General features: G+C 38.5%; 1 protein-coding gene across 1 annotated transcript in view; it reads left to right on the top strand.

Annotated features, from left to right (window-relative positions):
- The first annotated feature begins 4,435 nt into the window (after positions 1–4,435).
- The window catches only part of LOC127570530 (enhancer of polycomb homolog 1-like), a 156,788-nt gene continuing 147,771 nt past the window's right edge, over positions 4,436–13,452 (top strand). The window contains exon 1 of the mRNA XM_052016185.1: positions 4,436–4,593. The gene's annotated coding sequence lies outside the window, so the exon portion shown is untranslated. The remainder of the gene's footprint in view (positions 4,594–13,452) is intronic.

The following is a 13,452-nucleotide window of genomic DNA, read 5'->3' on the forward strand; positions in this document are numbered from 1 at the left end:
AGGTATGCATGTTAAACTCACTTCTGGATATCGATTCTGTTGACTCTGTTGAGTGCATACACCAGAGACGAATTTCTACCCTGTAATCTTCTGGTTGAGCAACCACCAAATTGATACACAGTAATGGTAACAAGTCTTAACAAATGGACTTGTCATAAATATATAGAAGCTTATATAGTTGTTCATTTAAGCCTATAATGAAGTAAAACCAATGATTTAGTAGAAGTATCCCGCAGATGAATGATCCCCTATAAATGTACACCTCTGAAACCTACTTTACTAGCTTTGCCCAAAGTCAAATTTAACATTACTAACCAATCTATCATCATTTCAGAATATATATCAATAAATTTATTTGAGTATTACCTAATAAGATGGGAGCTTGTTAAAATTTACTTTATAAATTAACCTATAGTCAATATAAACAAAATAATAATTGGAAGCCCACCATATAGACACTGTAAAATCCATTCTTTATGTAATGATGTTGACATGATCATTACAAAAATTAGGTGGTAAAACAGAAAAAGAAAACATCATGTATACATCAAAACAGGTGCCAAGGACATATGAAAGTTATATGCAAAAGAAAATAATGGCAGCAGTATTCGGCAAGCTACAATTTGCAGGTTACTACTTTTGTTAAAAAAAATCAATCATACTGCTGCCTGCAAATTTTGTCCATATGAAAAGATATCCATCTTTAGAGGAGGCTAAAGACAGGATACTTGATACTTCTTCCCAATGATTAATTTAATAATTGAGAGGCTATTTAACAATCAGTTCTTCCATGATGACAATGACAAACCTAACAAGTACCAAAATCCAAAGTATGCAATAAAGTCACTAAGCCAAATGGCCAACAGAAAATGAAACTCCCACCGCATATAATATGCATTTTTGTGGATTTTTAAGCACTTGCTGAGAATTTCTCACATAAGAATTTGAGGTACATTTGAAATTGAATTTTCAAAGATTTATATCAAGCAACTGATGAGATTCATTAACAACTTGTGTTTTTTGAAATAAGGTATTCAAACAATACGTGTGACAGCAGGGTCCAGAATTAAATAACTGTAATTGTTATTTGTTGTTATTTAGAAAAGACACAGATTGCTTATTATAAAGAATATTATTAATCAATAATCTGTTGAGTCACAAGCAGTCATAGAACACGGGCACAGGCCAATAAAATGGCGGTTCATGCTGACCATCAAGCACCCATCTAGACTAATCACATTTGCCAGCACTTGTCCCTAGCCTTCTGTCTTAGTGATTCAATTCTCATTTTATCTTGATTAAAGGTAATCAGTTAATAATCTGAACTGTTTTTGAAGCTAGAGTTTTTTTTTAAATACTTAACCCGAAAGTATAAATATGACTATTTTGTATGGTAATTTTTATTTATGGAAACTTTTCTTTGTTAAATACTTAACTGGGACAATCTAAAGAATATAAAAGCAGGATTGGGTTGACAATAGGCAAAGTGATGGCTGTGGAAGGGTGGGAAGGAAAAAAATCGTTGTATTTTTATATTGCATTTCACTCCACTTTTCAGGAAATTTCAATTACAGTCTGAAATGTAATTGCTATGTAATATTGGAAACTCAGCAAGCAATCTGTGTACAGCAAGCTCCCACAAGCAGGAATATGACCAAATGATCTGTTTTCAGGATAGTAGTTGAGGGATAAATGCAGGCCAGGGCATCAGCAACAATTGTACTGCTTCATTTGCACAAAAAGTGCCCTGAGATCTTCTACAACCACCTTAAAGTAGACAAGGCCTTGGTTTAACATTGCATCTGAAAGATGGTAACTCAGATAATATATTACTTCCTCTGTTCTGCACTGGATTTCTATGCAGATAGGTCAATTAGTGGATGAAGAATAAAGCAGATTTGATGCCTATGGCTCAAAAGGTAATTTTCCTAGGTGTCATCCTCCATAATGCTGTCAAATATTACACACTCCAGTACTCCAATGCATCTTCCCCAGGCCTGTTGGAATCCAAGATCACTGCGTGAGTCTTTCCTTTGTGTTTATAGATCCACAGAACCCATTGTGCTCATTGATCCCAAGATCACAGTATGCACTGTCAGGCTTCAGTTTCACTCCTCCCAATTTGCAAGATGTTTTCGCCAGTGATCCCAGATGCTGATCTCGTTTTCCTAGTCTATTTTTATATAAAATTGCAAAGGACAAAAACAGACCATTCTACCCAACCAGGTCATGCCAGCATTTATGCACCACTTGAGCTACCTCCAGCCTTTCCTCATTTGAGCATTACTCAGTATTCCCTTCTCTCTTATATACTCACCTCTAGGCTTTCATTAAAAAGCTAAATTTTTCCCCCATGGTAGAGAGTTCCACATTTTCACTACTCCTTTGTTAAAAAATTACTTCTGAATTCCCTATTGTTTTCATTAGAAATCTGGAACCTGCACTCCAAAAGCCTGGCAAAAATAAGGACTTCCCCACCTCTTCCTTGTCAAAATACCACCAGCTCCATAGAACATACATCAGCATCCTAAGTCATTTTTCAGTCCTTACAGGCCTTGGAATTCTGACAAGTGCTGTTATAGAGTCATACAGCACAGGACAGGCCCTTTGGCCCAACTGGTCCATGCTGACCAAGGTGCCCCATCCAAGCTAATCCCCTTTGCCAGCATTTGGCCCATAATTGATGTACCTGTCCAACTGTTTTTTTTAAAAGTTGTTATTGTACCTGCCTCAACCACTTCTTCTGGCAGCTCATTCCACCTACATACAGCCCTTTGTGAAAAAGGTTGCCCCTTAAGTTCCTATCAAATCTCTCCCCTCTCACCTTAAACCTATGCTCTCTAGTTCTTGATTCCACAACCCTGGAAAAAAGACTGTGCATTCACCCTATCTATGCCCCTCATGATTTTATACACATCTATAAGATCCCCTCTCAGTCTCCTATGCTCCAGGGTATAAAGTCCTAGCCTGTCCAACCTCTCCCTATAATTCAGTCCCTCAAGTCCTGGCAACATCTTTTCTGCATTCTTTCCAGCTTAATAACATCTTTCCTATAGCAGGCTGTTACATTAATGTTGTGAGCAATAATATATCTAAACTAATGAAACCCAATTTTATATGAGCAATAGCATGGATTCTTTACACACCTTTCTGGGACACCTACATTTGGAGGACAAGTTGACGATGCAAATGATATTCTGCAATGGGTATTTTAACACAAAAGCATAACAAACTGAAGCAGGATCTTTCCACCATTAAGCAAGATGATGGCTGGTCTGCCTGAAACACCATTGTCTTCCCCTGTCACTGGAGTCCTTTAATATGCAGAAATCTATAGATCTCTGCATTAAACACAATCATGACCATGCCTCAAGGGACTTTAGAGCAGAAATTTCAAAGCTTCACCACTCGTTGAGTAACAAAGTTTCTCCTCATTTCAGCCCTGTCTGTCCTACCCCTTTTTTTTAAAGACTATGAACTCCTCGCTTTATCCTTTTCTAGTTTGGACTCCTTAGCCAGGGGAAACATTCTGGTGAGCCATTTGAGACAAGTTTCACGATACAATAGGTTTTTATCAATTCTCTACTACAAGTTTTGAGGGTCAACTTCATAAACGTGAATCTCTAAGTCTGTGCCTGATTTCATCATCTAATGCAGCTTTCAACCTTTTAATGTTTATTTAAAATATAAATACACATAAGAATGTAAAATACAGGAAATAACAGTATAATGAAAAACCCAGCAAGTTGCAATCGCTCACTGCTTCATATACTTATCCAAAGCGCCCTTAAAATTTTCCACTGCCTTGAACAGCTCGTTCCACACATTCACCACCCTCTTTGTAACGCAGTTAAATCTAAACTGGCCGTTCAACCTCCCACTTCTAAGCTTTTTAATCTTTAAAGCGAAAATTAGGGGAAAAAAATCCCCTGACGAAGGAAAAGCCTCGTGTGGAGAGCCCCCAAAATGTTAGGCTTTTAATCAAAGAAAAAGACTTTTAAAAAAATCCGTGTGAATATTATTGCATCATAGAATCGACGGATATAGGGAGGGTGTGGCTAAAACCCAGATTAAGACAAAAGCAGGTCGGTTCCACAAGGAGCTGGATAAAAAGAAACAGTGCGATTGAAACGAAAGCAATCCCTTCAAAAAAAAAGCGGGAGTATTTACCCATTTTTGTTTTAAACCTCAACTTCTGCCATTGAAAGTGAGCTCATCGGCCATGAGCTCTCTACAGGTGATTGGTGATACTCACCGACCAATCACAATGCGCCTATTAGCCATTGCAAAGTTGTTAACCCCAAGTCTTCTGTGGTTGTGTTTTAATCTTGGTGATACCACACGGCCGATTCCCCTACCACCAACCCCCTCCCTCCCTCCCTCCTCCCACTCACCCCCACCTCCTGAACAGAAAGCTGTGGTGCCAGGTGGGAAGAGCAACGAAACGTTTGCAAACAGCGATCGGGTGGCTGTTTGATATTGTAAAATAGATTGGCTATATCGCATCTGTTGTTTCTAAAGCACAAGTAATAGCCTATCTTCTGATAATCGTTTTGGACAGGGCTTGTCAACATCCTCCCTGGATGCAGATTGGTGAGTTTTTTTCCCTTTAAAAAATATTCTCACCCTTGTTGAATTCATAGATTTAAAGCTATTTTGAAATATTGTTTTAATGCAACTTAAACCATTTCTTGGGGGTGGGATGAAGAAAGGGTATAAATTAACAACATGGGAAAGATGACGAGTGTATTCCCTTTGCTTTGGTCTCGATTCCGCCCATGCTGTCGCGTCAATCGTGGCGAAAGATAGATAATTGCAAGCATTTTTAAGAGAAGGGGGAAAATGCAACGTTTTTTTCAAAAAAATCCCCTTTATGCTAATCCACAATACAGGGGAAAATATCGGTAGTTTCCAAAATAACTTTATTGGATCGAGTCGGGACTTTTTTTTTCCTGCCCATTCTTCAGATAGGGATAGCAGACAAAATGAGACACATATGTCTGTGATCAAAATGTGTACGATGCACGGATTTTAAAGAAAATGCATAAGACTGTATGTAACTGATTAATTTTCCCCCTCCATTCCAAGACGGTGAATGACAAATGTGATCTGCGTTACACCGGACACACTGTAACTCTTTAATAATGGGTGAGATTGGAAGTGCTGAGATATTGCTGCCTGCGTTTGGTTGGGGGGGGGGAGGGGTGGGAAATGACATATTAACTCGCTTTATATTAAGTTACGGCTGGACTAATGGTCGCTGCTCCTCTCTTTTGCAAATTCATGTTCCATGTTCCGCGCCATTGGTGCCAGCTCTGGAAAGCCGGGGGGAGCTGATGCTTCCCCCCCCCCCCCACCCCCTCCCCACCTTTTTTTGTGGGGGTGGGGTTAGGAGTTTAGTCGGTTTAATTGGATATTAACATGTAAAAGTTGGGCGTATTTTCAGATGTATTCGGGCTTTTTATTTAATTTTTTAAAATTTGTACACGGTGGAAGATTTAACGACGCTCGGATTGTTTGCATTGACTGTTGTTGGTGGCGCTGTTTTGCGCTTATGGGGGACTTTGAATCTAATGTCGATTTGACCAAATTGAAAGGAGAGAGGGAGAAGAGAAAGGGGGGGGGGAGAGAAAGGGTGGGCAGACAAATCATAATATATTGTTTTATTGTACGAGGGGCAGAGATAGAGGGCTATGGAAGCGACCACCCTGCGCTGCCATGTGCATTTGCCTCGAGATCATTGAACCAATATTTGAAAGGAATATCTTGCGCTCATCCTTGGTGGGGCCCCTGGCTTAAAACGCACTGGCTGCTTCTGCTGCTTTTCACAAGGGGCGGAGATTTGATAAATTGTATCAAACGACACCACTTTCATTTTACTGAGAATCCGGATGGTTCTTTCCTTTCAAGCGCCCCCTCCTCCCGCCCCCGAAACTCCTTTTGCGAATCTTCACCCAATTCTTTGTAACTTATTGCAACCTCGCTGAGTTTGAGATTTTGATAATATACGAAATGTAATGTTACTGGCAATCTGGACGATGTATCGCTGCAGAAATCAGGTGCCATTTTTCCCCCCAAGTTTTTTTTGTAATGTGAAAAGTGACGGTGGCGTTAAATGGTCAAAATAAATGGCTGCATTAGTTTTTCTAATGACTGGAGTTTGTGTGTTTTTTTTTAAAAAACGCTTACTGGGGTTGAATTTTCTGCCTTTGTTTGAATTGGTTCCTATAGAATGATTTTAAAAGTGGATCTTTGAGGTGGAGTTAAAGGTGAACTGATTTAATTGTATCTACAATAGATGACAGGCAGATCGATGTGTTTCACGAACAGAGACACCCCCACATTGCTAAAAACCCTGCCACATTGTGAAAATATCATCCAGAGTGCAGTACTCTGGAACTATCCTACACCAACACTCGTACAGAATCACGCAGGGTGACTGTGAGGCCATTGTTGTGCCACATTTACAAAAGCAGTGATTATGCACAGACATATTTGCTGTATTCTGCACTATCAAAATGACTAGTGACGAGTTGAATTATATCCATCTCAAAGGTACATATCAGAAATGTGCCAGAGCAACTTAGCGTGACTTGGTCTTGCTCCACCGCTGCAGAAAGAGAAAGATTTTTTTTCCCCTAAAATTACCAGGATCAATTTCATCATGTAAATTCAATGGAGTAAGAAATATTTGACGGTATTCATACTGTAGAAATCAATTGAATCTTTGTTTCCCAAGAGTTAATTATTCATGATTATTGTTGGATGCTTATGGGTGTCATCGTATGTTTTCGTCTTTATTCAAGAATAAATTCAGGTTTGCTTTAGAACCGTCCAGAACTAATCAGTTTACTGCCGCAAATTAGGTTGTCTCCCACTCACTTCTAACGTGGTGCAGTCATAAAGCATATTTCTGGCTCTTTCAATCCACCCTCTTGGTGGGGGGGAGGGAAGAGATGCATTTAGGGAATCAATGCAGAACATAGACATCTCACCGTGGATTCCTGCATGTAGACACACAGGAATGACTGCATTCACAACCTCTCTGTCCTTAGAGGCCGTGGATCCATTTACTTATTGGATTTGTATGTAATTTATAATTGGAGGGGATAGCATATATTTACTGTCCCATCTAGTTTTGGTTGACAATACAACTTGCAACCCATGGTTACATTTTGCATGGAATCATTGTTTCTATTGTTTTCATATTTTAAAGGGAAAAGGTAAATATTTTCAGTGTAAAGTATACATAGTCAATGTAATATTAAAAATTTATATGAATTGTCTTAGTGTTCTCTCTTCAGCTTTGATATCTGAATTCATAGCCAAAGGAGTGGAACACTCAACTTCTTTAAAACCGCTGTTCCAAACTGATTAGCACCTCAACTTCATTGCAGCAGAGGTGGAACAATATACCTTAAAACAAACCTTGCAAAGCAACAATCTTTCTGTTTTGAAAGCTCCATTGTACATGCACTTATAGCCTTTGGGTGAGGGAAAGTTCTAGATTTTTATCCTCTATGTGGAAAAAGTGATTCCTTTTTTTTTGAAGAGCCTCGTTCTAATTTTAGGAATCATTATGCTTACACCTAACAGAAGAAATAGTTATTTTATATCTACCATATCATATATTTTCTATATTTAAAACATCTTGATCAAATCAGCCTCTCATGGTTGAACATATAGAAATATCTGCATGTTGTTATTTTAAGTACTATTCAGATCCATCGCTGAATAGTTGACAATTTCCTCATTGTAGATTGTATGGGTCCTACTGGAAATTAATTTTGGCATTCATACCCTAACACATTAATACATAGATGACATCGCACCAGTGGAGCAAGGATAAATGATAAAAGACACTTGAAGCAGGGAAGATGGGTACTGTTGAGTATTCCCCTGGGATTGCAAAGAATGTACATACTAATTAAGTAACTAATGAATTTTCCTGCAACTAATGCCAAGATGGACTAAATGGGAAATGTTTCATTTTTAAAGGCTAGCCTTGTGTAAATGAAATGATAACAAACATTGCATCCACCATTTTGGTTCTCTACCTGCTTCACAGAGCTGTTAGTTAAGGTTGACTGTTTCAGCAGTTGACTATACTAGGCACTGCAAATGCTAGGACCTAAAACAAGGCAGTGATTACTTCTGTGCATCAAATTTCAGGATTAAGAGGACATTTGTTTTCCTTGTGTAACATTCATTATCATATGTGAACTTCACTATCATGTTAATTTCAGAGCTTCAAATACACAAGTGTGAATGCTATTTCACTTTACTCTGCTTTCCCTCAAGACTTTTCATATACCATTATTCATACTTTATTTTTATCTTGTTGATTCTCTCTTCTGTTATTTTTCAGGTTTTGAAAACTCAAAAGTTGAATCAATGTATTCATCCCATCTATTTCAATTTCAGCCTTGTTTGTCAGTTTTGGGTGTTAGCTTTTATAGATTATCCATTTATTCTGGTGGGGGGGGGGAGATGTAATGGTGGAGGAGAAAGGAATTAAATTAAAATGACATCCAATCTCCCTGTGATGAATGAATCCTAATGAATAAGAAACTCTATTGCTCTGTACCAGTACTTGCTTTCCAATGTGGTGCCTGTATCCCTTAGCTAGTGTAGTACAATGTAAAAGGTGGCCATTTTGGCCATCATCATTCTGCCAGTTCTTTGAAGAGCTATCAAGTCTTACTCTGCCCTTTCTCCAGAACATTTAAATTTTTCATTGTATCCCCTTCTCCAATTCACTTTTTAAAATGTGCTCCCATTAGTTCAGACTACTATAAGTTACTGCACTGAAAAAAAAACAGAAGCTGTTTGGCTGCTTTTGACTGCTGTGCAAATCAATATGATCATGGCTGATCTTTTACCTTTGTGGCACTTTCATGCACTAATCATGTATCCTTTGACTCCTTTAATATCCAAAGATCTATCAGTCTCTACCATGAATATATTTGGTGACTGAGCTCCCACACCATCTTGAGTAGAGAATTCTAAAGATTCATTATCTTCTGGGTGAATACATTTCCTCCCATCTTCACCTTGATTGAGTGACCCTTGAGTTTTGAGTCTGTGGCCCCTGATTTGCAGCACCCTGGATATTTATCATCCCTGCATTTACCCTGTCAAGCCCATTTAGAATTTTTTTATGTTTCAATGACATCAACTATCATTCTTCTAAACTCAGGAATATATGGGCAGTCTGCTTTATTCCTCTTCATAGGACAAACTGCATCACATGAATCAATCTGATGAACCTTTGATGCACTATTATCTTTCCTGGGGAAAGAGATTGGTATCACACACAGATGACATCTCACCAAAACCCTATGTAATTACAATAAGACAAATTTATTCTTGTTCTCAAATCCTCTTGCAATAACAGGCAACGTATAACCGGGCTTCTTAATTACTTGCTATACCTGCATATTAACTTAAGTGATTCATATACATGGATACCCAGGTCCTTCGGAAAACCAACCTTTCAGTCTCTAACCTTTTAAGAAAAACCCCATCTTTCCATTTTACTTCTGTCAAAATGGACGAACTTCCATTTTCTCAAATTATATTTGACCTGACACATCCTCATGAAGCCTCCCTGTATCCTCCTCAATCCATATTAGCATCCAACTTGGATCATCAGCAAATTGGATATATTAAACTTGACTCCCGTCATCCAAATCTCTGGTATAGAATATGACTGGCTGGTTCACCAGCACCAATCCCCACTGGTCACAGCCTCCCAACCTGACACTTACCTGAAAATGATTCCTGTCTGTTGTTTTCTCTCTGTTAGCCACTCCTCAATCTATACTAGTATATCATCCTCATGCCCTTGTGCTCTGATTTTGTGTGGCATCTTATTTAAGGCCTTCTTAAAGTTTATATATCTCACATCTGTTGACTTCCCCCTTATCTATTCTGCTAGTTACAAACTCAAAAAATCTAGGTGGTTTGCCAAACGTAATTTTCTTTTTATAAAGCCATGTTGACTCTGCACAATTCTTTTATTATCTGAGCCTTGTTATCACTTCCTTAATAGATTCTAGCATTTTGTCTACTCTTGATGCATCTCCCCACTGAAATGTTTGTCAATTATATTAAGTTTGTGTCCTTTTGGTAAAAAGCATCTGCTGATAGAAATGCTTTCTTCTTGTTTATTCTATCAAGGCCCCTCCATAATTTTGAATGCCTAAATTAAATCTCCTCTTATCCTCTGCTCTGAAGAGGACAATGCCAGTTTCCCTTGTCACATCATGTAACTGAAGTCCCTCACTCTTGATGCTGTGGTTAACCTCAACACTATCTCCAACCCCTGAAAGTGTGACGGAGAATTGACTGGGTTGCTTGTCCCTTTAATAGTTTCTCTAAATTCTGCTGCAAAGTGCATGAATGAGGGGGTTTCACAAGAAATTCTGCAGATGCTGGAATCTGGAGCCACACATACACCCCTGACCTTTTTATTCTGGCTTCTGCCCTCTTCCTTTCTAGTCCTGATGAAGGGTCTTGACCCAAAATGTTGACTGTTTATTTCCTTCCATAGATGCTGCCTGACCTGCTGAGTTCCTCCAGCATTTTGTATGTGTTGAATGAGGGGGTTTGATTGATAATTGGTTGATGCTGTGAAGTTATTCCCCTAATTGGGGAAATCCAAAATAAGGGGTCATGATCTTGGGATAAAGGGATGCCCATTAACAACTGAAATGAGGAATTTCTTGTGAGGGTTGTGAATTTTTAGCATTCTTTTCACCAGAGTTATGGATGCTGAGTTAAGTATTTTCACAGCTGGGGAGGACTTGTGGACAAAGTGGGAACTGAGGATCAGGCAGGAAAGCCAATGATCAGGTCAGCCATGATTTTATTGGAGATGTAGTGGGCTTGGGTCACTTCATCTACTTCTCTTCATATTCTTATAACTTTCAGGCATGGGAATGATAAGTGTCAAGTAACCCTTGTGCCAGGCAATGACTATCTCCTCCAAGAGTCTTATTTCTTAGCCTTGATGTTCAATGGCATTACCAATGTCAACACCCCACCAGAAGCATCTTAGATGGTGGAGGAGAAGGGGATATATACTCACCATTGACCAGAAGCTTAAATGGACCAGCTAAAATTACTATAGCAACAACAGTAGGTCAGAAGCTGAGGTGAGTAGCTCTCCTGATTCTTCAAAGCCTTCCAACCTCCCACAAGGCATTTTACAAGTGTGTTGAAATATCCTCCATTTGCCAGGACGGATGCAGCTTCAATGACACTCAAGAACTCCATGCCATCCAGGACAAAGCAGCCTACTTGACTGATACTTCCTCCACCACCACCACCAGTGTGTGCCAATTACAAAATGCACTGCAGTTCCTTACCAAAGCTAATTCCACACCTAAGAAAAGTAAATGCAGCAGGTGGAACATCCACCACATGCAAGTTTTCCTCTCAAGTTGCTACCATCCTGACTTGGAAGCATATTGCTGTTCCTTCATTACAGGGTCTAAATCCTGGAACTCCCAATCCCACAACAGTATGGGAATAACTTCACCAGAAGAACTGCATGGGTTCAAAAAGTGGCTCTCCACCACCATCTTAAGAGCAACTGGTGGCAGACAATAAATGCCATCTTTTCAAGCAGTGCCTGTACCTTTTGAAACTGAGCTCTCTGGTAGTCTTGCATGTAAGCACTCCAGTGAGGAATTGTCAAGTTTAGTTTTATTCACAGTTACTGGGCAGAACTACAATTTGTTTTAACAGATATCCACACATTCTCGTGTAAACACACCCCATAGAGAGTATGAAACAAAAACAGAAAATTCTGGAAACACACAGCAGGTCCATGAACATTTGTTAAGTGCAGATTAATCTTTCCGACATCTCCTTAGAACTGAAAAATTGAGCCAGTATTTTTGTAAGACTGGAGAAAGATAGGAAGCAAAGACTATAATTGGTTAAATGAACTGCTGCGTTATTGCTAACAGTATAATAGGTGCTGGAGATGAGAATGTAGCCACCTTGCTGATCAGTGACAATGACCTCACTCTTTAAGCTGGCTGACCATTCTTGAAACACTGCTAACACTGTCCTCCAACATCTGATCATTGCTATTTTGTGGTATTTTTAAAACGATGTAATTAATCTATAATTCATTCCAGAGCAGATTTTTTTCTGTGAACATCTATTCTAGAATGGGGATAATTGTCCTGATGTGAAATGGCATACTAGTGTTAGGAACAATTGTCAGAATAGGTAAAAACTTGTTAAGTAGATATTTCTTCCTTACCTCCCAGAGAGCTTTTTTTTAAAAAAAAACCCAACTTCCTCTAATTGAAAAAAGGGTAATGATCTGCTGTTAAGAAGAAAAACTACAATGGAGCAATGCAATAAGCTACCATGTAAATTTTTTTTTAACATGCCAGAAGCAAATTTTATGCCTATAAAAACATCTTCCACCAGTGTAAGGGAGGTTTATTGTGACATGGATTCAGGGCAGCTCTTTATGCTGTTTGATGGTACTATGCCACTTTACATTTCTCCCACCACCCATCTTGTGAGGGCACAGGATTGTCAAATAGTGCTATATAATGGATGGTATTGAAATGTGCACTGCAAGCCACTTGATATAATTCATTTCAGTTGGAAGCTCAACCTACATTCTTAAAGGACAGTTGTATCACACATTAACACACAATTTATTTTCTTAATATACAAATACATAACTTGATTTTCCACCAAAAAAAGGAAAATGTATTGACTAACCAGTTGGAAACTAGAACAGCGTATCATTTAGGTACTTTCTCTCCTCCCCCTCTACAATCTTCATGCACATATTTATCCCCATTATCATCAAACCCCCAAGTTCTTTCTGATACTTATCACAATAATATCAGAATCTGACAAAAGCGAGGCTTGTAGTTATCTGCGCCCTAGTTTATGTTTAAGCATACATTGATACTATGCTGCCCAAAGATATTTTTTTTACATCGCTGACTTTGTAATTAAGCTTCTTTGTGAATGTTATAAGGAAATTTCTGTGACATCGTACAGATTGTTACATAGATCTTGTGGGGAGAAAATTACCAACTGTTTCTTCCATGGTTACAATAGTGACAAATGTTTTAACCCTCAACTTTATTGTTAAGAATATAAACTAAAGAAGTAACTGTGACTGGAAAGCTTGTCAGCTATAAGCTTTAGACTTTCACATGTGTGGTGAAGAAATGTGAGTTCTCTTTTTCAAATGATCTCACTCCAAATCATTTGTGAAATCTTACTTCTGTTTCTCAGAAAACAAAATAATGAATGATGCAGTGGATCTTGTAGTCAGGACTTGAATCCATTTTGTTTATAGTGCTTATTGTTGAGATTAAAAATGAGAAATGGTAAATAGTTGAAGATGAAATGGAAGTGAAATTCAGCAATGTCTATAACTTTCTAAAATGGTAAACTGACAGC

This window comes from Pristis pectinata, chromosome 5 (assembly GCF_009764475.1).
Source record: "Pristis pectinata isolate sPriPec2 chromosome 5, sPriPec2.1.pri, whole genome shotgun sequence".
NCBI lineage: Eukaryota > Metazoa > Chordata > Chondrichthyes > Rhinopristiformes > Pristidae > Pristis > Pristis pectinata.